General features: G+C 39.5%; 1 protein-coding gene across 2 annotated transcripts in view; it reads right to left on the minus strand.

Annotated features, from left to right (window-relative positions):
- Positions 1-16,899, minus strand: part of LOC131109868 (zinc finger MIZ domain-containing protein 1-like) — a 128,878-nt gene extending 111,979 nt beyond the window's left edge. For both annotated transcript variants that reach the window (XM_058062314.1, XM_058062315.1), the window contains exons 1-2: positions 16,787-16,899; positions 14,860-14,976 (exon numbers count right to left, since the gene is read on the minus strand). The gene's annotated coding sequence lies outside the window, so the exon portion shown is untranslated. The remainder of the gene's footprint in view (positions 1-14,859; positions 14,977-16,786) is intronic.
- Positions 16,900-22,625: the final 5,726 nt, after the last annotated feature.

The raw sequence follows: 22,625 nt of genomic DNA on the forward strand, positions 1-22,625 counted from the left end.
TGGAGTTAGATGACCCTAAGACCGTCCATCTATCCATCCATCCGTTTTCTATGCCGCTTATCCTATGCTGGAGCCTATCCCAGCTGTCTTTGGGCGAGAGGTGGGGGACACCCTGGACTGGTCGCAGTCCCGGTTAGCGTATTTTTTTGGTTAACATCCAAAATTTTTGCTTCAATTTTGATGGGTTTGTGGGTTTTTTTCCCCCCCTGAAAAACTCGGTAAAAGTGATGATAAATGTTCAGTTCAATTTGCTTTGGTTAGAGTCCATTTTGGTTTAAGTCAGACCATCTGGAATGGATTAATGATGTTAACCAAGGCAACGCTGTATTTGGAAGTCCATTGGCGCTTGTACTTGCTGCACGACCATAAGACCATGCTGATGCGTATTTATTCATTATATGATTTATTAATTAAATGATTTGTCTTTTCAATCTTGAGTGATACCACTGATTACAGTGGTACCTTGGTTAACATCCATTACCGCATTTTTTGGTTAACATCCAAAATCTTTGCTAAAATTTTGCATGGGATGGTGTTCGCCCACTTGTTCGGCGTCCAAAACACCATCCGGTTTTGTTTACGCCGCCATTTTGGATCACGTGCCAAAGTTAGATACTTGTGATCATGCAATGCATTTATTTCTCAGAGTTGTATAGTAGAGATACACGACGTAACAAACACACGGACAAGCGTGCAAGACCTCCAAATTTAGGGTAAAAGTGATGTTAAATGTTCAGTTCAATTTGCTTTGGTTAGAGTCCATTTTGGTTTAAGTCGGACCATTTGTAATGGATTAATGATGTTAACCAAGACAACGCTGTATTTGGAAGTCCATTGGAGTTTGCGCTAGCTGCACGACCATAAGACCATGCTGATGCGTATTTATTCATTATATGAATTATTAACGAAGTGATTTGTCTTTTCAGTCTTGTATTTTTGGTGGAAATGTGGCTACAGAAAAGGAAATGACCACCAAGTGATATCACTGATTACAGTGGTACCTTGGTTAACATCCGTCCCGGTTAGCGCAATTTTTGGTTAACATCCAAAATCTTCGCTAAAATTGTGTTCGCCCACTTGTCCAAAACACCATCCAGTTTTGTTTACGCCGCCATTTTGGATCACGTGCCAAAGTTAGATACTTGTGATCATGCGACCTATTTATTTATCGGAGTTGTAGAGAGATACACGACGTAACAAACACACGGACAAGCGTGCAAGACCTCCAAATTTAGGGTAAAAGTGATGTTAAATGTTCAGTTCAATTTGCTTTGGTTAGAGTCCATTTTGGTTTAAGTCGGACCATTTGTAATGGATTAATGATGTTAACCAAGGCGATGCTGTATTTGGAAGTCCATGGGAGTTTGCGCTTGGTGCTACTAATGTCCTACTAATTTCTACTTTGAAGTTTTGTTGTTTTGTAGTAGTATATATTATAAATGCAGTATAATAGGCTGGCCAAAATATATATACAGTATATAGACGGTATGAACCAGCGCTACTACACGGGAGTCCACGTGCAAACGAGCATAAAAGCAACAAATCTAAAAAGACCATAGGTTCTTAAACAATATCAAATGCGTCCACCAAGCAGTGCTGTGACATTTAAGTAAAGATGCTCTGCTTATCTTTTACTCCACGGCTTTCTCGCTCCTCCAAATGGGAAATGTCACATCTTTTTTTTTTTTTAAGGTCACGCTCAATCTTCTCACTTCATTTTCATTAAAAAACTTCCTGTGCCAATGATCACTGGCCGCTCATACAGACGTATATATATATATATATATACATATATATATATATATAATAGAAGGCGGCAGTGAGTGGTCCGCCACCAGCGTATGTGATGAAGATTTACGACTTCCCTCAGCCCTGCGGCACATTTTATGACTCGGGGGGATGACACAGCAATATTGACAGCGACAATCGGTGTTTGTACTGCTGCTGCAACGTGTCCGCTGCAGATAGGAGCGCCTTGTAATTCTAGCATGGATTTTCTCTCGGATGTGCGGCACAACTCCAACAAACACCTGTATATGTTTTTATCAATATTCATTAGGGAGATAACTGTGCATTATAAGGAAGACCAACTGAGAAGGGAAAAAAAAAAACAATGACAATTAAGTCATATGAAGAGGGGGAAAAAAGAAGACTGACTCCAACAATGATGAGAGGGAACCCTGCATGTTTGATGGTGAAATTACCCAGCTGTTCAATTCAGATACAGAAGATGAGGAATTTGATGGATTTTTGGGGAGAAGAATATTAAAAAAAATACTGATATACAGAATAATATTGATAATTACATTAAATATTATGAGAAAAAAGTAATAAAGGACATAATTATACTGTAAGTTAGTGATTCTCAATTATTTATTTTATATAGATATTTTTTTCATCCCCCTTGATTTGAAATACTAGAGAAACTGCTAGTATTTATTCATTTATCTGTACCGTATAGATCAGGGGTGGGCAAACTACGGCCCGGGGGCCACATCCGGCCCGCCAAGTGTTTGAATACGGCCCGCCCAATCTTTCCAAAGTATTTCATTTAAACTCAACATACAACCTGGCATCATGGCCTGAGCCAACCTTTTGATGGTTGTATCAATTTCGTTGTTTGACATGGTCTGTTGTTTACAAAGTGCTCCTGAAAAAAGGGACACAAGCACATAATAATAATAATAATTATTATTATTAGATTATTATAATTATTATTAGAACTATTATGATTATAATTATTATATTAATGCTAATTATTATATTAATTATATATAATATTATTGTTATATTTGCATATTTTACATAATAATAATATAATAATTATTATTTTAATTTTATTGTAATTATTATAATATTTTATTATTTTTAAAATATTTAAATATAAATATAAAAGAATAAATAATAATAGCAGATTGCATGACAATTTTACAGATACAATAATACCAGGTGGACTGTTACGTGTAAAATATATAGTCTGCCCCCCGCCCCCCGTAAATTTTGTCATATCAATGCGGCCCGCGAGTCAAAAAGTTTGCCCACCCCGGTATAGATACATGAAACAATGAAAATGCAACAAAATGGAGAGCATACAAGCATATAAATAAAGTTTAAAAAAATGTATTATATTCAAAAGGCAAAGAGAATCACTGCTTTAAGTTAAAATGGAAGGAGGAAAAATATTCTGTAAATTAATAAAACTAAAGCCTAAAATTATGATAGTTTATAACCCAAAATGTTATGACAATAAGAGTAAAAAAAAAATCTTTTTTTAAATTATACAAAAAAAAAGAAAACAGGGAAAAAAGGGGAACCCAAGTATCTAGAAGGTCTCTGGAGAGAGAGTGGATCCTGGTGTGGGTCTTCTTCTAATAATATTCCAACTGTCCAAAGGAGGAAGTGCGACTCAAAATGTAGACACAAACAGAGGAAGTGGTCAGCCTCAATATTTACGCCAAAATATTAGCAACATCTCTCTGCTGATGCTCATCCTCGTCCATCTTGAGCAGATGCTCCAGAATGCCGAGGTTTCTACCACGTCAATACGAGACTCTCTGAAGAAGCGTGATAGCGAGCTAATCAGATCCGCTGCTATGTTTACGGCCCCTCCTGATCACTGATGTTGCCATAGCGATCGGGGGCTTTTGCGTGGAATCTACATGTCCCCACGGATTTTTTTTTTTTTTTTTTGTGTCATTGCGGTTCAAATCAAGGAGAGTCTTCGCGATTGATTCGTTTCCGACAAAGGACGGAGTGGCGAAAAGCAAGATGGATTTCATATATCTCTTATCTGATGCAACTCGTCCTCTTTAAGAGGATATAGATTAGCTGTCAGTGGGCCGAGGAGTTAGGTGTCAGGGCTGAGGATCTTTAAAGGTTGCACTTGCTGGCTTTTCCTTGCATTGGCGGGCTAAACGCTTTGACTGCAGGACTCTAAAACATTTCTTAAGCTGACATTTATCATTCCCGCAACGGCAAAACTATGCTTGAATGATTGCTTTCAATGTTGGCTGATAGAAAGAACCCGTCTGAGAAAGTAAACATTAAAAAAAAACCCACAAGTATTCGGCGGAGCGTATCGAGTCTCATATGAATACAGCCATCCGTCATTGATAGCGGCTAATTGCATTCAATGCTAATAAATGGCAGATTTTTGTAGTTTGAGCATAAGAACCTGTTTATGACTGTAAACTATTATGACTATTCATCGTTTACATCACATTGCATTAATCTAATGCTGCAGGGATTCGAGCTTGCAAGCTAGAGAGCTAACAACCAGTTAGCCTCAAATTTACTGTATGTCTTTGAAACATGAAGACAAAAACTTACCACTTCCACACGGGATGGGAGGATAACTTTTCTACTACAGTAAACCTCGGATATATCGGGACTCGGATATATCGGAAATTTGCTCACAACGGACAGATAAAAAAGAACCGATTTTTCTGTAATGCATTTCCAATAAAAATTCATTGCATATATCGGATTTTTTATAACGGATTTCGCCTATTTCGGACAAAATCTCCAGTCCCGTTCCAATGCATTTCCATTAAATTTCCCTCGCATATATCGCATGGCCGCATCGTGGCGCTCCGATTCGCCGAATCGTGACAGGCCGCTATACGACGTCGTTTGCAGCGTTTGCAGCGTTGCCTGCGCGTCCAGGTACATTGGAAACATAGTCAAGGAAGTGCCTTTTTATAACGGATAAAATCCCATTTACGCATATACCGGATATAAATCTGATATATGCGTAAAACGGACATTTTCCGGTATACGCATATAATGGATTTCGCTTATATCGGACAAAACCAGTGGGAACAATTGAATCCGATATATCCGAGGTTTACTGTATAATTAAAAAACTATTTTTTTTAAACTTTTCTACTATATTGGAGACTTCATGCAGTGTTAAGGTAATATAATGTAAGGTAATGTCTCAATGTTTTGTGTTATTAATGCCGCCTAGTGACCAGAATACTACGATGTATCACTTGTATTTCATTATGGTTTTACTAGTAATACCTCATAGTCTACCACGAAACAGGGATCGTTGACTACAAATTAATTTTAAACAACACTACTGTTGATTAAAGTTAATTAAAGTGCACCTTTATCTGGATCTGCACAAATTTGCAAACTCGGGCTAACTTTTAACAAAAAAAAACGTTAGCATCTGCGTAGTTTGTGTGTTCCTGTACAATAATAAGACTACTAAGACTCACTAACTTATGAAAGTTTACGAAGTTACCAAAATAACAGGCAGCCTATGTTATAATATTACTTATATAATAAAAGAGAGGCACCTGGAATGCAGTTAAATGTATGTAAACTCCGGCCTCATTCCTCCATTGCTCCTCCATGGTGTTTATTTACTGCCATTTACCAGTCAAATGAGTCCAGCAGGATCCGCGAGTGCTACTATTGTCATACTCTCTGGTCGGTCCGCCCGGTGCGTACATGCAAATGGCAACTTATCTCCCGACTGCGTTGAGCCCTGAGCGGGCAAGCACGGAGGGTGGGGGGGCAAGGTCACCGCTGACTTGTGGTAATGAATTCTGGCAGGAGAATTGGGATGCGTATCCCTTGGGGGGGGGGGTCGTCCATGCTTGGGTGGTTGAATGGCAAAGTTTGAAAGTTTGGATAAATTCATGTTGTCTTTATCAATTATCAATTATACAAAGTCAGTTTTCTTGTATTAATGTATATACTGTACTTACCATTAATATCTTAAATCTATTATTGATTGACTTTTTCCATTTTTCCATCACTGCTTAATCGGAGTGTTACAAGTACGACTGGGCATCTTTTGAATTTGTTCCGATCCCTTGTTTAAATTTCGAGGTGGAGGTGGGAGTGCATCAGGGATCAAGTCTGAGCCCCTTCTTGTTTGCTGTGGTGATGGACATGCTGACAGATGAGCTTAGACAAGAACCTCCATGGACTATGAGGTTTGCCGATGACGTTGGGATTTGTAGTGAGAGTAGGGAACAGGTGGAGGAGATGCTGGAAAAGTGGAGGTTTTCCCCGGAAAGGAGAGGAATGAAGATTAACCGCGGCAAGACAAATGTGGAAGAGTGAGGTTACACGGAGAAGAGATACAGAAGGAGGAGAATTTTCAGTACGATTCCCTTGTTCTTCTGGGGGACTTCGATGCCGTTCAATGCGAGGAACGGCTCCCCTGATCTGAACCCGAGCGGCGTTTTGTTGTTGGGCTTCTGTGCTGGTCTTCAAGCATAAGGGCGTCCACACATGTGCGCTTGGCACCAGGACACCCTGGACCGCTTTTCAGTGATCGACTTTGTGGTTGTATCGTCGGACTTGCACCCATATGTTTTGGAGACTCGGGTAAAGAGAGGGGCGGAGCTGTCAACCGATCACCACCTGGTGGCGAGTTGGCTCAGTTGGTGGGGGCGGATGCCGGTCAGACCTGGCAGACCCAAAACGTATTGTTAGGGTCTGCTGGGAACGGGTCCCCGGGAGAGACATTGGCCATGTTCCGTGCCTCCATTGCGGTGGGCGGTGCCGGTCGTGGTGGTACTCCCAGAACCCGGGACCAATGGTGAGGGGATGCCGTCAAGTTTTTCCAGCGTTTTTTGGCTCTTGGGACTCCAGAGGCAGCCGATTGGTACCGGCAGGTTAAGCGGTCTCCAGCTGTTGAGGCAAAAAGTCTGACTTGGGAGGAGCTTTGAGGAGAACCACTTCTGGACCCGCATCCGCTGAGTCAGGAGGGGGAAGCAGTGCACAGTCAACACCGTGTATAGTGAGTATGGTGTGCTGCTGACCTCGACTCGAGATGTTGTGGATGGGTGCAAAACATACTTCAAGGACCTCCTCCATCCTACCAGCATGGCTTCCAATGAGTGCCCGGGGGCTGGGGACACTACGTATTACATATAATCTTGATTAGAGGATAATTATAATAATTATGAGCCATTCTAAGCGACTGTGTTTCATTTTTGCAAATGACGAATAAAAAGATGTATACACCATGGTTCCATTATCAGATTTTCCTCAAGGGTTATTATATATATAGCATCCTCCTAGCATGTGTTAAGTGTGTGTGCCAGAAAAAAAGCAGACTGTAGCTCGGAGGCTTGAGATGAATTGCAAGACTAATAATATGTAATGAATGAAAAAGATTTTCGCTAATGCAAATTAAACTGAATAATTAATTTTTCATAATTAAGAGGTTTGTACTGTGCCGTGCTGTCTTGTGCGTTATCACTGCCAGCCGGTCAATTTATGGGTTTGTGACGATGTAATAGAGGTCAGGAAAATGTAGTCAGAAGATTTAAGATTTAATACAAATAAAAATACAAATATAGCGGCAAAAAGTAATGTAATTTTTCTTGCATAATTTGCAATGTTCCCGCTAATTTTTCAAGTATCTGAGCATACATAAAAATGACACCTCTCCAAAACTTCCATTCTGTCATATTTTGTATATACAGTAAACCTCGGATATATCGGACTCGGATATATCGGAAATTCGCTCACAACGGACAGATAAAAAAAGAACCGATTTTTCTGTAATGCATTTCCAATAAAAATTCATTGCATATATCGGATTTTTTATAACGGATTTCGCCTATTTCGGACAAAATCTCCAGTCCCGTTCCAATGCATTTCCATTAAATTTCCCTCGCATATATCGGATGGCCGCATCGTGGCGCTCCGATTCGCCGAAACGTGACAGGCCGCTATAATTGGATTCAATGCTAATAAATGGCAGATTTTTGTAGTTTGAGCATAAGAACCTGTTTATGACTGTAAACTATTATGACTATTCATCGTTTACATCACATTGCATTAATCTTATGCTGCAGGGATTCGAGCTTGCAAGCTAGAGAGCTAACAACCAGTTAGCCTCAAATTTACTGTATGTCTTTGAAACATGAAGACAAAAACTTACCACTTCCACATGGGATGGGAGGATAACTTTTCTACTACAGTAAAGCTCGGATATATCGGACTCGGATATATCGGAAATTCGCTCACAACGGACAGATAAAAAAAGAACCGATTTTTCTGTAATGCATTTCCGATAAAAATTAATTGCATATATCGGATTTTTTATAACGGATTTCGCCTATTTCGGACAAAATCTCCAGTCCCGTTCCAATGCATTTCCATTAAATTTCCCTCGCATATATCGCATGGCCGCATCGTGGCGCTCCGATTCGCCGAATCGTGACAGGCCGCTATAATTGGATTCAATGCTAATAAATGGCAGATTTTTGTAGTTTGAGCATAAGAACCTGTTTATGACTGTAAACTATTATGATTATTCATCGTTTACATCACATTGCATTAATCTTATGCTGCAGGGATTCGAGCTTGCAAGCTAGAGAGCTAACAACCAGTTAGCCTCAAATTTACTGTATGTCTTTGAAACATGAAGACAAAAACTTACCACTTCCACACGGGATGGGAGGATAAATTTTCTACTACAGTAAACCTCAGATATATCGGACTCGGATATATCGGAAATTCGCTCACAACGGACAGATAAAAAAGAACCGATTTTTCTGTAATGCATTTCCAATAAAAATTCATTGCATATATCGGATTTTTTATAACGGATTTCGCCTATTTCGGACAAAATCTCCAGTCCCGTTCCAATGCATTTCCATTAAATTTCCCTCGCATATATCGGATGGCCGCATCGTGGCGCTCCGATTCGCCGAATCGTGACAGGCCGCTATACGACGTCGTTTGCAGCGTTTGCAGCGTTGCCTGCGTGTCCAGGTACATTGGAAACATAGTCAAGGAAGTGCATTTTTATAACGCATAAAATCCGATTTACGCATATACCGGATATAAATCCGATATATGCGTAAAACGGACATTTTCCGGTATACGCATATAACGGATTTCGCTTATATCGGACAAAACCAGTGGAAACAATTGAATCCGATATATCCGAGGTTTACTGTAACTGATTTCAAACAGACTACAAAGAGGAAATTCCGCTGGAATAAGTGCAATTTCTGGAAGATCTAGAAAGCTTTCTGTGAGGGTTATCGCGTGTAGCTGCACTACAGTCCACAACTCAATACAAATGGCGGAAAATAAGCATAATAGGTCATCTTTAAGATCATAAAATATGTTTGTTAATAGTGCACAACTGTAAATATTCCACATACGTACATTAAAAGGTTTAAACAGTATGGACTTTTAATGCATATGCCAGAATTACTAATATTTCCCTGTGGAAGAATCATTCACTCTTCCCCTCATTTTTTTTTTTCCAATAGAGCGAGGGGACCCCCATTTTTCCCCACCTCTTTATCCCTAAACCCAAGCTGGTTTCCATGAAAACCCAAGAAGGAATGTGTTTCATTAACATTCTTTGCAGAATGCATATGCACTACTTGGACTTGTTCTCCATCCAATCCAAAAAGCGAGCCGCCACCTCCCTTTAATGGAAAGCAGCCCATGATGCCTTTTAAGTGGGGCTCAAGTGTCCTCTCCGAGGCGACAAAATGCCACAAAATGACCACGTGTTTGAAAGGGGGCGGGGGGTGTTGATCCAGGTTTTTGTGCGCTTAGAGGAATCATTTTTTTTTAGGAATCACAATGAATGTTTGCGGCGGGATTCAAACCAGTTTGAGCTTGAAAGCTTGTTTCCTTATTCTACATTTGGAGAGGCAGGGGCCAAAGGAAGCCCCCCAGGGGTCATGGGCGGCTCTTTTGCTGAAGCGACCTTAGGGGTGATGGTGGTGGGGAGGTTTAAGATGATCAGGGTTGACAAGCATACAAACACGGTCTTCGGTCTCGTTCGGTCTTGGTTTTTTTTTTGCTGTTTTTTTGGTGTCTTTAAGCGGAAAAAACTAGGAAGTCGGTTTTCACCAAACTTGGTGGAGGGGTGTTGTTGAAGTCAAGTATTAAAGCAGGGGTCTCAAACTCAATTTACCTGGGGGCCACTGGAGCTAGGGTCTGGGCAAGGCTGGTTTTCCAAAAAAAAAAAAACGCATTTATTAAAAACAGAAAAATATACAAACTTTTTCAGTGCTTTGGTTTCGATTTTCTACAGGAAAAGCTCTGATAAAACATTCCACTGTTCTCAAATATCTTACTTTTTATTTTTCTGCACAAAATAAGATGAAAAATAAGTAAACAAAGCAAGAATAAAGAAATTCAATCAGTAATAAATAAATATAATAATAAAAACTTAAGAAACCACATATAGTTGGTGTTTTTTTTTCAGATTAAAATGAACAAAGCATTATTAGAGCCCTGTAGACATGACAAAACACGACTATAGTCACATTTATACTTATTATTTACAACATATTGCGCAACTGCAGGGTCTTGAGACACATGCTAACTCGCAAACTAGAGAGCTAGCGACCTAAACGGTAGCCTCCAAGTTATTTCCTTTAAACTTAAATAGCCCAAAACTTACCACTTCCACACGGATAGGGAGGATAACTATTAACAGTTATTTAACCTTTAACATGAACATGAATCAAACGTAATAATTTTTTCTGGGTACATGATACCATACAGCATCCATATCAAACTTTAACATTAAACTTTCATATCAAGGCGGGGGCCTTAAACTAGTGTCCTGCGGGCCACATTGGGCCCACGGGCCGCGTGTTTGAGACCCTTGGATTAAAGCATCCCATTTGGGGATTTTTTTGGGAAAAATTGAATTTGGTTCCACATGCAATTTTCCACAATTTTTCCACAAAAAACGGTAAATATTGTTAAACAACCTCTTAATTCTTAAAATATTATATTAAAATTGAATAAATAGTATGCTTATACTGTGGTGCATTTTATTGTGTCAAATAGGGCACAAAAAACCCTTAAATTTTCAACTTCAAATATTCAACATAAGTCAATAAATATTATCCTTAGTCCTGTCACAATAAGATATTTTGCTGGATGATAATTGTCCTACAAATTATTATAGTCAACATTATTTTGAGACGTTTTGAGACATTATTTTGAGTCACATACACAGCATGCTCTAGTAAACTATGCTAACCCAGCTGGTGTCTATTCATGCTCAGTAAGAGGAATTTGTCATCAACTTTCGCCAGTATTTCAGGTCACCGGGAGGGGGGGTTTAGCATTTTTGATAACATTTTGCCACGATGGAGCGGTCCGCCGTGGAAATAAATACTAGTACTAGTTACCGTGTGCCAATGTACCGAAGCCGGCAAAATTATCAATTTTGTTTTGATAATTATTTCTTACATTTAATTCAAAAAAGGGACGAATCACAATCCTTGGTTGTTTTTTGGGTAATTTACTTAATGGATGCCGACTCCCCCTGTCCTTGCTTGAAACCCAAGAAGCGCATCCATCTTCTTGTGCGCCCTCGGCCTAATAAGCGTGTTTCCTTTGAGGAACCTGGCGGTGATCGGGGAGTCTGTCAAAGCTCCAACACATGAGAGTAGTCCCAGACCATAAGTGGTGTCGGTCTGTTTATTTTAGGTAGGGGCCTTGTCACCTCCCCATCTGCTCCACATCCTGTGACTCGAGACCCAGTGATTCAAACTTTCAGTCGCTTGGTTTTGGGGGACAACAAAATGGCAACAGAGTTGGATTTGGCAACCCCCCCCCAAAAAAAAAAGAAATCCATTGATTTTTCCGTGACACGTCCCCTCCCCCTTCTTAAAGAGCCAGACGGCTGGCGTGGTGAACATGTATGTCACTCCTCCTCCTCCAAAGCCAGTGAGCCCCTGCCCCCCACCGCTCAGAGAGGCCGAGGCTGGCAAGCAACACCCCACCGCCCCCCTCCCCCCGATGCTCCTCCTAACCGCCCCTCACCTCCTCCCGTCTCATTTGCGGCCTTTGCGGAGCAGCTGCTGCCCACAGAGCGCACGGGGAGCGGTGTTCACATGTGAGCACATTAGTCACCAGATGTCACCTTTTGCTGCCAGCCCATCCAACATCCAGGCGGACAATGTCATATGCATTCTGAACATCTGACTTGCCACAAAAGCGGGGGTTGGGGGGGGTTGGAGGGGCCACTGGGGCCGGGTTTGGGGTTGGACCCCCACCTCAACCCGTATCAAAGCTGTGGACAGTGACACCTGCAGTCCAGTGTCCGTGCGCACCATTACCATTTTTATGATATTTGCATTAGGGGCACATGGGGAAGTGCCCCACCACATCCAGCAGGTGGCAGTGTGGTGAAAAAGAATTTGAAATTGTAAATAATAATATCCAAAACCTGTTTTCCATATTTTACACTTAATCCATAATCCTTATTCCACTGTGAAAAAAATAATTAATAAGTAATTAAAAAAAATAAAAAAAAATAATTTTAATTAAAAAATTTAAAAAAAACGTAAAATACAGTTCAAATGTACAATAAAAGAAAATAAATTATAATTCAATTTAAATAGAATAAGATTGAAATTGTTAATATATTAAATGTTAAAAATATTAATAATGTATATTAGTATTAATAATACACTAAATAAGATATTACATATATATGATATTAAAATTCTATTAAAATATAAGGTATGGCTCTATTATGCTAATTAATCAAATAAACTGTATATTAGTACTATAGTACTACATTCATTATTATTCAAAATTTTTCCCTTAGATTGTAGCTGCCGACTCTCCCTGTCCTTCCGCTGCTTTGTGGAAACTTTGGCCTGTGTTGTCATGGAAACAGTGTAGCAAGAACAACTATACATGCTAATGATTTTTCACTGGGCTTAAGGGCCCAGCAACACGAGCCTTGCTAGCAAACTAGCTAATACTCTAAACATATTCTACAAAGTTTTATGAAGATTATTTGTATTTTTTTGTACTTTGCGTGCAGACTACCCATTATTTTTCCTCTACCCCATCCAAATAGTTTTAGTTTTAACCATGACTACCTTTATCTGGGAGACTTGTGATTGTTTAAGTAACCCCCCCCCCCCACCCCTCCCCGCATCCTAGATATGTCTAAGCTGCAGAAAGATCAGAGTGGAGTGGCGAGATGCTTTCTGACAAGAGCTGATGTTGCCTCCGACACCTGCAACAGATCCACCACTGTCACCTTCGGGGTATCAAACACGCGCCTTGGAGAGACGGTGCCTCGTTTTTTTTGGCAGACATAAGTAGACGGTTTGCATGCCATCTCACAGGTACACTTTACCCAGAGGTCTTAAATATACAAAATGCCAAATTCCGCTCACTTGTTCTTGACGTGAAAGTTTGTTATTCTTTAAAAACATGTTTTGTTTTTCTGATGCTTAAAATTCATGCCGGAGTTTCTGTAATTCCAAGCTTGGACGTTATTTGTCGTTTGTTTGTATTCTTGCAACTGCAGTCAACAAAAATGGCATTTGCAGCACACTTGATACAGCCGAGTGTCGTGGGCATAACAGTGAAAGCTACTCTTATGTTTGCGAATGATGTCGCCGAGCGGCAGCATGTACATTTTGAACCGACCAGGGCCAAGCACTGATCCTTGTGGAACTCCGCAAGTGACACCGCAGTACTCAGAGGTCACATTATCATAAACTACACAATCTAAGCCAAGAAAGTACCGGGCCGGTAGCACCAATACGTGTCCTATTAATGCTCATTTTTCAGCCCTTTGTATTGAGTTGTATACTCCTATAGAGCAACTACACACAATAACCTGCTTTCTAGATCTTCCTGAATCAGCACCCATTCCAGCTGTATTTCCGTGGACTTACAAAAACGGTTTGTTGTAATTTATTCCACCCACTCACTCCGCTCCGATTGGTCCCAAACAGCTTGTACCCGGGCATGCCCACATAAGGGCTCACTGTGACATCACAAATAGTGACAGTCAACACACTTGATACAGCCGAGTGTCGCGGGCATAACAGTGAAAGCTACTCTTATGTTTGCGAATGATGTCACCGAGCGGCAGCATGTGAATTTCGAACAGAAGAGGACCAAGCACTGATCCTTGTGGAACTCCGCAAGGTCACATTATGGTAAACGACACGATAGAGTGATCGACGGTATCCGTAGATAAAAGAATATCTCCGATTCAGTAGAATAAAACCCGCATCAAAGCCAAACAAAAACCAAAACAGGATTATGGCGCTAATGTTAATGCTATATTTTTCTGGAACAAATACAAAAACATTAATTATTCATTAAAAGTCGGGGTGCACAATATTTATCGGGCTGATATGAGGGGATTGTGACATCATACCGATAAATCCGATAACATTAAAAATGGCTCCCATACCCGAGTGAGCAAATCAATTGTGCAGCACAATTGAAACATTTTTGTTTATTCTAGTAAACCCCTCCCACTTTCCATATATTAAACCCACGGGTGGCACTTTCCCCTCACGGCGCTATCTGTACTTGTAGCCCCACCCCCTTCCAGACCTATTAGCATATTTATCATCAGCCTTACAGACTTCAAAGTCCCTGAGAGAAGACACAGGGTGGGATTTGAGGAAGGGGGGGGGAACGCCACCAGGAAACTGGCACAGATTGCAAAAGGTGTTCCCGCGGGATGGCGTATCCGTTTAGGTGCGGGTAGAAAAGGGAGGGAATTCACTTCATTTATTTGCACTGGTGATGATGTCTTTCGCAGAGATGTTCAATATTTGCTCAGCGCACGTTTGTGACGGAATATCATAATAACTCGGTGAGTTATGTTAAGCGAGGGTAAGCTGACGGGAAAATTGGCTCAAGGTGTTTTCACGCTGCTTTTTGTGAGCCTGAAAATGCAAACATTTGTGAATTTTAGCGTTTCTTTTCAAAAAAAAAAAAGGGGGGGGGTCACCATCAACTTGACCTGGCATGTAAATTTACAACATTGTTTTAGCTAACCAAAAATATGATAATGATATTATGATGATGATGATTGTATTATATTGTATTATGATTGTATTATACTTGCATGTTCTCCTTGATGTTTGTCGATACTGCATGCGTCCTGCGTTTGGCTGGCGACCAGTCCAGGGTGTACATCGCCTCTCTTCCAAGTCAGCTGGGATAGGCTCCAGCATATGCCTAAAACCCAAGTGAGGATAGAAAATCAATGGATGGATTATTTCTTCGTCAAATAGCTATTATTTATTATTATGTTCATTTTCCGGCCCTTTTGTATTGAGTTATGGACTCCTAAAGAGCAACTGACACCAACACCCGCACAGGAAGCTTTCTAGATCTTTCAGAATCTGCACCTATTCCAGCTGTGTTTCCTTGGATTTCCATAATTGTTAAATGTTTTATTTATTCCACCCAGGCCCTGCCTCCTGGCACTGCCCACTCTGCTGTGATTGGTCCCAAACATCTTATACCCAGGCATGCCCATATAAGGGCTCACTGTGACATCACAAATGTACAAATTGCAGGCTTTTTTGCTCATGCACACGCTGCATTTTGCCCGAAAACACAATTTATTTGTGCCTAATTTAAACTACTGGCATATTATTCAAGTCATAATGATCAATTTTCAAGTAACACCCACAAAACAGTTACAGACGGAGAAAAGTCAGATGTCTAATAATTGTCAAAAGGGCCTGTTAACGATTGATTATATATCAACTTGCCACCAGGGGGCAGAATTTAGCGTTTCGCCATTAGGTGTGCTATTTAAATGTTTCCAATTTATAATTAGAAACAATTTTAAATTATTTTAAAATATATATAAATAAAAAATAATAAAATACTATGATTTTATTACATTAATAATTGATTTTAATAAAATGTATAAGCTCATTAAAAAATTAAATTAGTACACTTTTATGCGATGATTCCAGCTACGCATGATGCAAGGCAAAAAAAAAATATTAAAATATTGTTTAATTAATAGATAAAACGTGAGTATTATCATCTTGAATGTATTTATTGCATCATTGGGGACAATATTTAGTCAATAAGGGAATCAACTTGAGCCTTGTTTGTGTTGACGATGATGTCAGAGCGGTGCAACATAATATTGCCGCATGTGTTTTTTGTAGTCACAGCTCAAGGCTGACTTTGTTTTGATCCCTTTTTAATGTACTCCGGTACTTCCTGTGAAGCACCAGTTTGTCAAGTGCAGCCTTTATTCCCCATCCTCCATGCTACCTTGATTTTTTTTTTTTTTGTCGTTATTTAAAAAATACATGCTCTGCTAATCCCGCGAGTTGAATCATTAACACGCTACATTGCAGATACCCCTATTAACACCGAGGAAAGGAGTGACAGCGTCATGTCTACAAGCATAATGCCAGCACCCTCCTCGCTCTGTGTGTCATCTAAACCCAATGCTAATGAAGCCTGGGCCCAACAACATGCAGGAGGTTGAATATCAATTTAATCAGGCCTTCCCTGCAGGGGCTTTTCTGAGCAAAATGACAAGGAAAGTGCATTAGTAATTCTACTGCTGTCACTTCTCATAGCTGCTTACCTCGCAAACAAAATGCTATAATGGCACCTGCCTGCTGGGCAATTTAGCCACTGAAGGCAGCAGCACATGAAATGGACTCAAGACCACTGACCTACTTAGGAAAAGGCCAGCACGGAAGAAGGAGTCTTCCTGCCACTGCCCTGGTTGACTGCAATACATAATACTCTACTATTATTTACCAAGCTAGCTAGAAAATTTTATCAATTATGGAGTTGTAGTTGTTTTTAAAACTGACATACACACGGGAATGTCGCCATTTTGCATTTTCACTAAATAAGCGGGCTTTTAAAGCCACTGTTTGAATGCTAAACATGTATTAGCATTGTGATAAGGTTGATTTTCATTTCATGAGGAACACAACAAGAGCACGACAGACGTGGCACACATTCCTAATTGTTTTAAGTGGTGGAAATGATTATTTTTTACCTTCGGGATTCGAAGTACCTCCATATTATTGAGTTAGTGCTCATTCCTTGCCGACTTCTTTCACCGTTGACGCCGTAGCCTTGTAGTGGTGTGTCGGTCATGAATGAACGAACTACCTCAAAAATACCCGTTCAGTCAGTTCAGTTGCAAATGCTTTGTTTTGATTGGCTGGAGAGTCAATTCACGGTTCCTTTTTTTGCAGGGCGGGACTATGTGCGTCTTATCCTATCGTCGCGCTTCGCTTTGTAAGTGGGTGGGGTTAGCTGACTGAAAGACCGAGACGGCGAGATTGACCGACGCTTGTCGGTGACCGACACACCACGAGTCATAATGTGATGTAACGCTGTTAAGTAGGAACGAACGTGAACGTGAGTGAACGGACTGACTCGACACGGCTGACCGGGTCTACATCACAGGCTAACTACCGATTGACCGAAATGAACGGATCTTTTTACTGAATGAACCGGAATGATTCACTGAAATGAGCGGTTTTTGCCCACCAATAGTATCTTCAGTAGCTTCAACGGAGCTTCCGGGCTTTAGCTCCGCCCCTCCTTCTACCTGCATGAGGGAGATACAGAGTAAATCCAGTCGATATCGATATCAACGATATCGGGCTTAAAGTAAATATCGATATATATCGCCCAACCCTAATGTATTTGTTAAATATCCTGACGATATAAGTGCTAACCATAGGCAATATAATATTTTTGCTTCTTTAGTCTATAAACAATTTTTGTTACAACCTTGGGAATATGGCTAGCAATGCTAGCTAATGCATAGACAGTAGGATGTTATGGTTCCTTTAAAAAAATAGAATTATCTGGAGCTAAAGATTCCTGGTAATTTGGGTCTAAATGCAACTTTCAAGACAATAAAATAATTAGCTTCCTTGAAGATAAATACCAGGAGCGTAAAGTAAATTGGATATATGGGACGCTACAACCTTAACATTGCTGGTAAATGATGTGACATTATTAATGCTAATTATCTGGAATCACCAAATTTGACTAATGTTCCTGGAAACTCAGAACGACAGAACGTTTTTCCTGGTAGTTTTCACTCTAACCGTGAGAATATCTCTTAAATTATGATTTTAATAAAATAACATTCCCGAAACCTAAAAATAATTTTTCACAGGGAGGTCAAAATTCCTGGTAATTTGGGTCTGAATGCAACTTTCAGGCTGTTCAATGACATAACAATAACAATGCTAACGAAAGACAATAAAAGAATTAGCTTCTTTAAAAAAATACCAGGAGCGTGGATATATGGGACGCGACAACCTTGAAATTGCTGGTAAATGATGTGATTTGTAAGAATCAACAAATTTGACTAATGTTCCTGGAAACTCAGAACGACTGAACGTTTTTCCTGGTAGTTTTGACTCTAACCGTGAGAATATCTCTTAAATTATGATTTTAATAAAATAACATTCCCGAAACCTCAAAATAATTTTTCACAGGGAGGTCAAAATTCCTGGTAATTTGGGTCTGAATGCAATTTGAATGCCCAGGCGTCACATTCATAAACGGTGTTATTTTGGTCTTCTGAGGGATTCAGCCCCTGAATTGGGACACAGGCAATGTTCCTGGTAGTAGCTCTTTCGCTGCTAACTAGCCTTTAGCGGCACACTAGGAAGTTAGATGAAGACCTGATGGAGGCTGGTGCATGAAGAAGAAGGCGGCCATGCTCCTCCATATCAATCAGCTGCTGGCTTCTCACATGGCGGCAAAGCAACCGGAGGCAAGGCGCCGCCATGAATCCTAATTGCATTGCAGCATTTTTTCTTTCAATGCAAATCCACCCAGGGAGGTATCTCGTTTATGCGAGACCAAATGTAAAAAAAAAAAAAAAAAAAAAAAAAAGGGATGCACAGGAATCAGCCAGGCTGCTATCATAATTCATTTAGATTAAATTATTCATGTCACATGTGCACTAATGCCTGATACGTATATGTAGATACAAAATGTATCCGTTGGCCTCACATGAGGATGTATGGCTTTAATAAGAGTGACAAAGATACAAAAATAATGAGCCGGGCATGAGATCATTACCCTTGGCTGTTGGAGCATGGTTTTACAAATGTGCTGTGTATATTTTGATGTCACGTGACTCCTGCTCAGTATTGTTATTCATAATAATATATTTATGCAATATCAATATTTTGGATGAACCAATGTTGTGTTCAAGGTAAGGTGCAAACGCTGCACCGCCATCAATAATACAGTGAATTTGACCGCGATAGCTGTGTTACAGCATTTTAAAACGCATGCAGAGGTAGATAAAGCTGTTGGATACCTCATGGTCATTTATTAACAGGTAAATCGCACAATATAACAGCAACAGAGCCGATGTTGTAATAGCAGAAAGTAGCAAAAACCGCACTGCCACTAATAATACCATCAATGAGTGCATTGTAAACAACAAACAACGGGAATTTCACATCAACAGCTCAGTAACAACATTTCAAAGCGCATGCAGAGGGAGATAAACCTGCAGTTTAATAATAATAATTTAAAAATAATAATTTGAGATTTATTTTATTTTTTTATTGATTTATTTTTTATTTCTTTATTATTATTTTTAATTATTTTGATTACATTTTTTTGTACAAAAAAATCTCTGACAAATTTTATATCTGACCATTCATGACCATTCTTGTGGGGTAAATAATCATCATTGACTGGTAAATTGCACAACGTAGCAACAACAGAACCGATGTTGTAATCACGACAATGAGCATAAACTGCACCGCCAGCCAAAACAAAGCTAATGACTGCATTGTAAATAACAGTACGGCAAACATTTTTACGCTTTATAACATTTTAAAGCGCATGCAGAGGCTAACCATTCATGCTGACCATTCATGACCATTCTTGTGGAGACAACAATAAAAACATCATCAGGAGGTTGCCTACAGCTCTCTTTGACCTTGCGTGTTGTCATTCATTAACTAATAAATTCTAGTACAGCAGACCAGAACTGAACCAATGTTGTAGTAACGGTAAGGACCAAAAACAGCATTTTATAGCAATAACACCTGCTGATGACTTAATCGTAAACAACAGTACGGCAAGAATTTCACATCATCAGCTATTGCAACATTTTAAAACGCATGCAGAGGTAAATAAAGCGGTTGAATGCTGACCATTTTTGTGGGGTTAATAATAAAAACATCATCAGCATTTTTCCAACAGCTCTGTTGAACTTGATAGTCATTTATTAACGATTAAATTGCACAACATAGCAACAACAAAACCAATGTTGTAGTAACGGTAAGGACCAAAAACAGCATTTCCAGCAATAACACCTGCTGATGACTTAATCGTAAACAACAGTATGGCAAGAATTTCACATCATCAGCTATTGCAACATTTTAAAACGCATGCAGAGGTACATAAAGCGGCTGAATGCTGACCATTTTTGTGGGGTTAATAATAAAAACATCATCAGGATTTTTCCAACAGCTCTGTTGAACTTGATAGTCATTTATTAACGATTAAATTGCACAACATAGCAACAACAAAACCAATGTTGTAGTAACGGTAAGGACCAAAAACAGCATTTCTAGCAATAACACCCGCTGATTACTTAATCATAAACAACAGTTCGACAAGAATTCCACATTGACAGCTGTTGCAACATTTTAAAACGCATGCAGAGGTACATAAAGCGGTTGAATGCTGACCATTTTTGTGGGGTAAATAATAAAAACATCATCATCAGGTTTCCGACAGCTCTCTTGAACTTGATAGTCATTCATTAATGATTAAATTGCACAACATAGCAACAACAAAACCAATGTTGTAATAATGGTAAAAGAAGGAACTGCTCAGTCAGCATTAAAGCCACTAATGATGTCATTATAAACAACAATACATGGTCTCATGGTCACGTATAAATAAGTACGTTGCACAATCGGCAACAGAACTAATGTTGTAATCGCACTAAGGTGCAAAACCTGCTCAGTCAGCATTAAAGTGCACGCAGAGGTAGATGAGCCACCTAATGTGTGTTGTTTACGTACACTTATGCACTCCTCGCTCTCGTACCACCAAACCCGATTGAAACGGATCCTTTCGCTCGATATTTTCTTTTACTGACAACTTCAAAAATGCACGGCGACAACACGGAGGATGATTATTCTCACCGTGCATTTCTTCTTCTTTTCTTTTCCGCTCCATTCCTGCGGTGAATTAGTTCTGCATAAATTACCCGCTGGAATATTGAATCAGTCTGCAGCCACCAAAGGCGAGTGATTACCGAGCGTGCACACACACACACACACACACACACATTTCACACAAACACACACATTACATAGAGTGCGGGAGGGCCTCCAAGCGAGGAGCTGACACCATTGCAGAAAACATGAAGAGGAGAAGGGTGGAGAGTGGGGGGGGGGGACTGAAAGCTGTTTTAGCCACACTAGAGTCGTTATTAACAGGAACAGGGAGGGATCAATACGTTGTGGAGGGTCAATGTTTTAGCAGGCTCATTATGAAGCTCTCTAAATGAAGCACAGTCATTACTCATGTTAATTACACCGAGATAGCGGCCGCATTGATCCACCCCCTCCACAAATGTCTTGCATTTGTGCATACGGGAAAGCAAATTATTGTTACAACTTATTTTAAATTCTCATCGTATATTTTTTTAATTTAATTTAATTTAATTTAATTTAATTTAATTTAATTTAATTTAATTTAATTTAATTTAATTTAATTTAATTTAATTTAATTTAATTTAATTTAATTTAATTTAATTTAATTTAATTTAAATATGCATTATTTTTTATTCTAAATGCAATATTTTCACATTTCAGATCTATTATTTTCGCTATTACTCTAATAAAAGATATTCAAATTGAACTTCTGGAGGAAATGAGTCGAAAAAGAAGACAAATAAGAAGACACAGCTGGAATGCACGTAATGGGAAACACTTACAGTATTTTGCATATAAAGCCTTCTGATAAAACTCTCAAAAACGCCAGTAAAAGGTTAAATCAATAGGCAATCACCTAAATGTAAATTATTTACACTGACAATTACAGTCATTACAATCCATAATGCATTTAGCACCATCTAGTGGCTGAATTTATTATAGTTTTTCTGTAAGCGTCACCATCAAATAAAATGAACGTGCATAAACTGTGGCATCTGTAAATATGGTAAAAGTATTAATAATTAAATATTAATTATTTCACTATACATTATAGTATGTTTATCTCATGATTCGCTCTACTGTACGGTCCGTTAACAGACAAATAAAGTTAATTCAAAAAGGGCCAGTGCTGCGTTCTAAACCACCGAAAATGTTGATGCCTGTCAAGTGTCACTCTTTAGGGCGCGTTCGCATTTAACAACCAATACTCAACCCGTAATATAAGATACAAAAGGAACAGGTCGTGTCCATGTTCTTCATTTTTTATGTCCAAATCGAGTGAAAACAATTATGGTTGTTGAAAATCCCGATTGGCCATGAATCCACCAAGCCCCATGCTATCTACCAAGGACGCTGACCTGTAGGAGCTGTCAATCCAAAATTCACTTCCGTATCCTGCCCTGCGCTCGTTTGACCGCCATGATGGTAAGCAGAATCCAGAAATATTGCATTGCAAAAAGCCGAAACAAACAAGCAAAACAAAACACACTGCTAAGCCTTGAGACATGTATGGAACATAAAAGTGTTGTAGATTTATAACACTGGTTAATGTAAATAAACAGGACAGTGCCCATAATGTACACTGTATAAGCTGTTGCTCACCAAAATGGCGGACTTTCTGCTCCATAGCGTACTACACTGTGTTCCATTTATATGCGCTGAATAGGCAGA

This window comes from Doryrhamphus excisus, chromosome 22 (genome assembly GCF_030265055.1).
Source record: "Doryrhamphus excisus isolate RoL2022-K1 chromosome 22, RoL_Dexc_1.0, whole genome shotgun sequence".
In the NCBI taxonomy this organism is placed as follows: Eukaryota; Metazoa; Chordata; class Actinopteri; order Syngnathiformes; family Syngnathidae; genus Doryrhamphus; species Doryrhamphus excisus.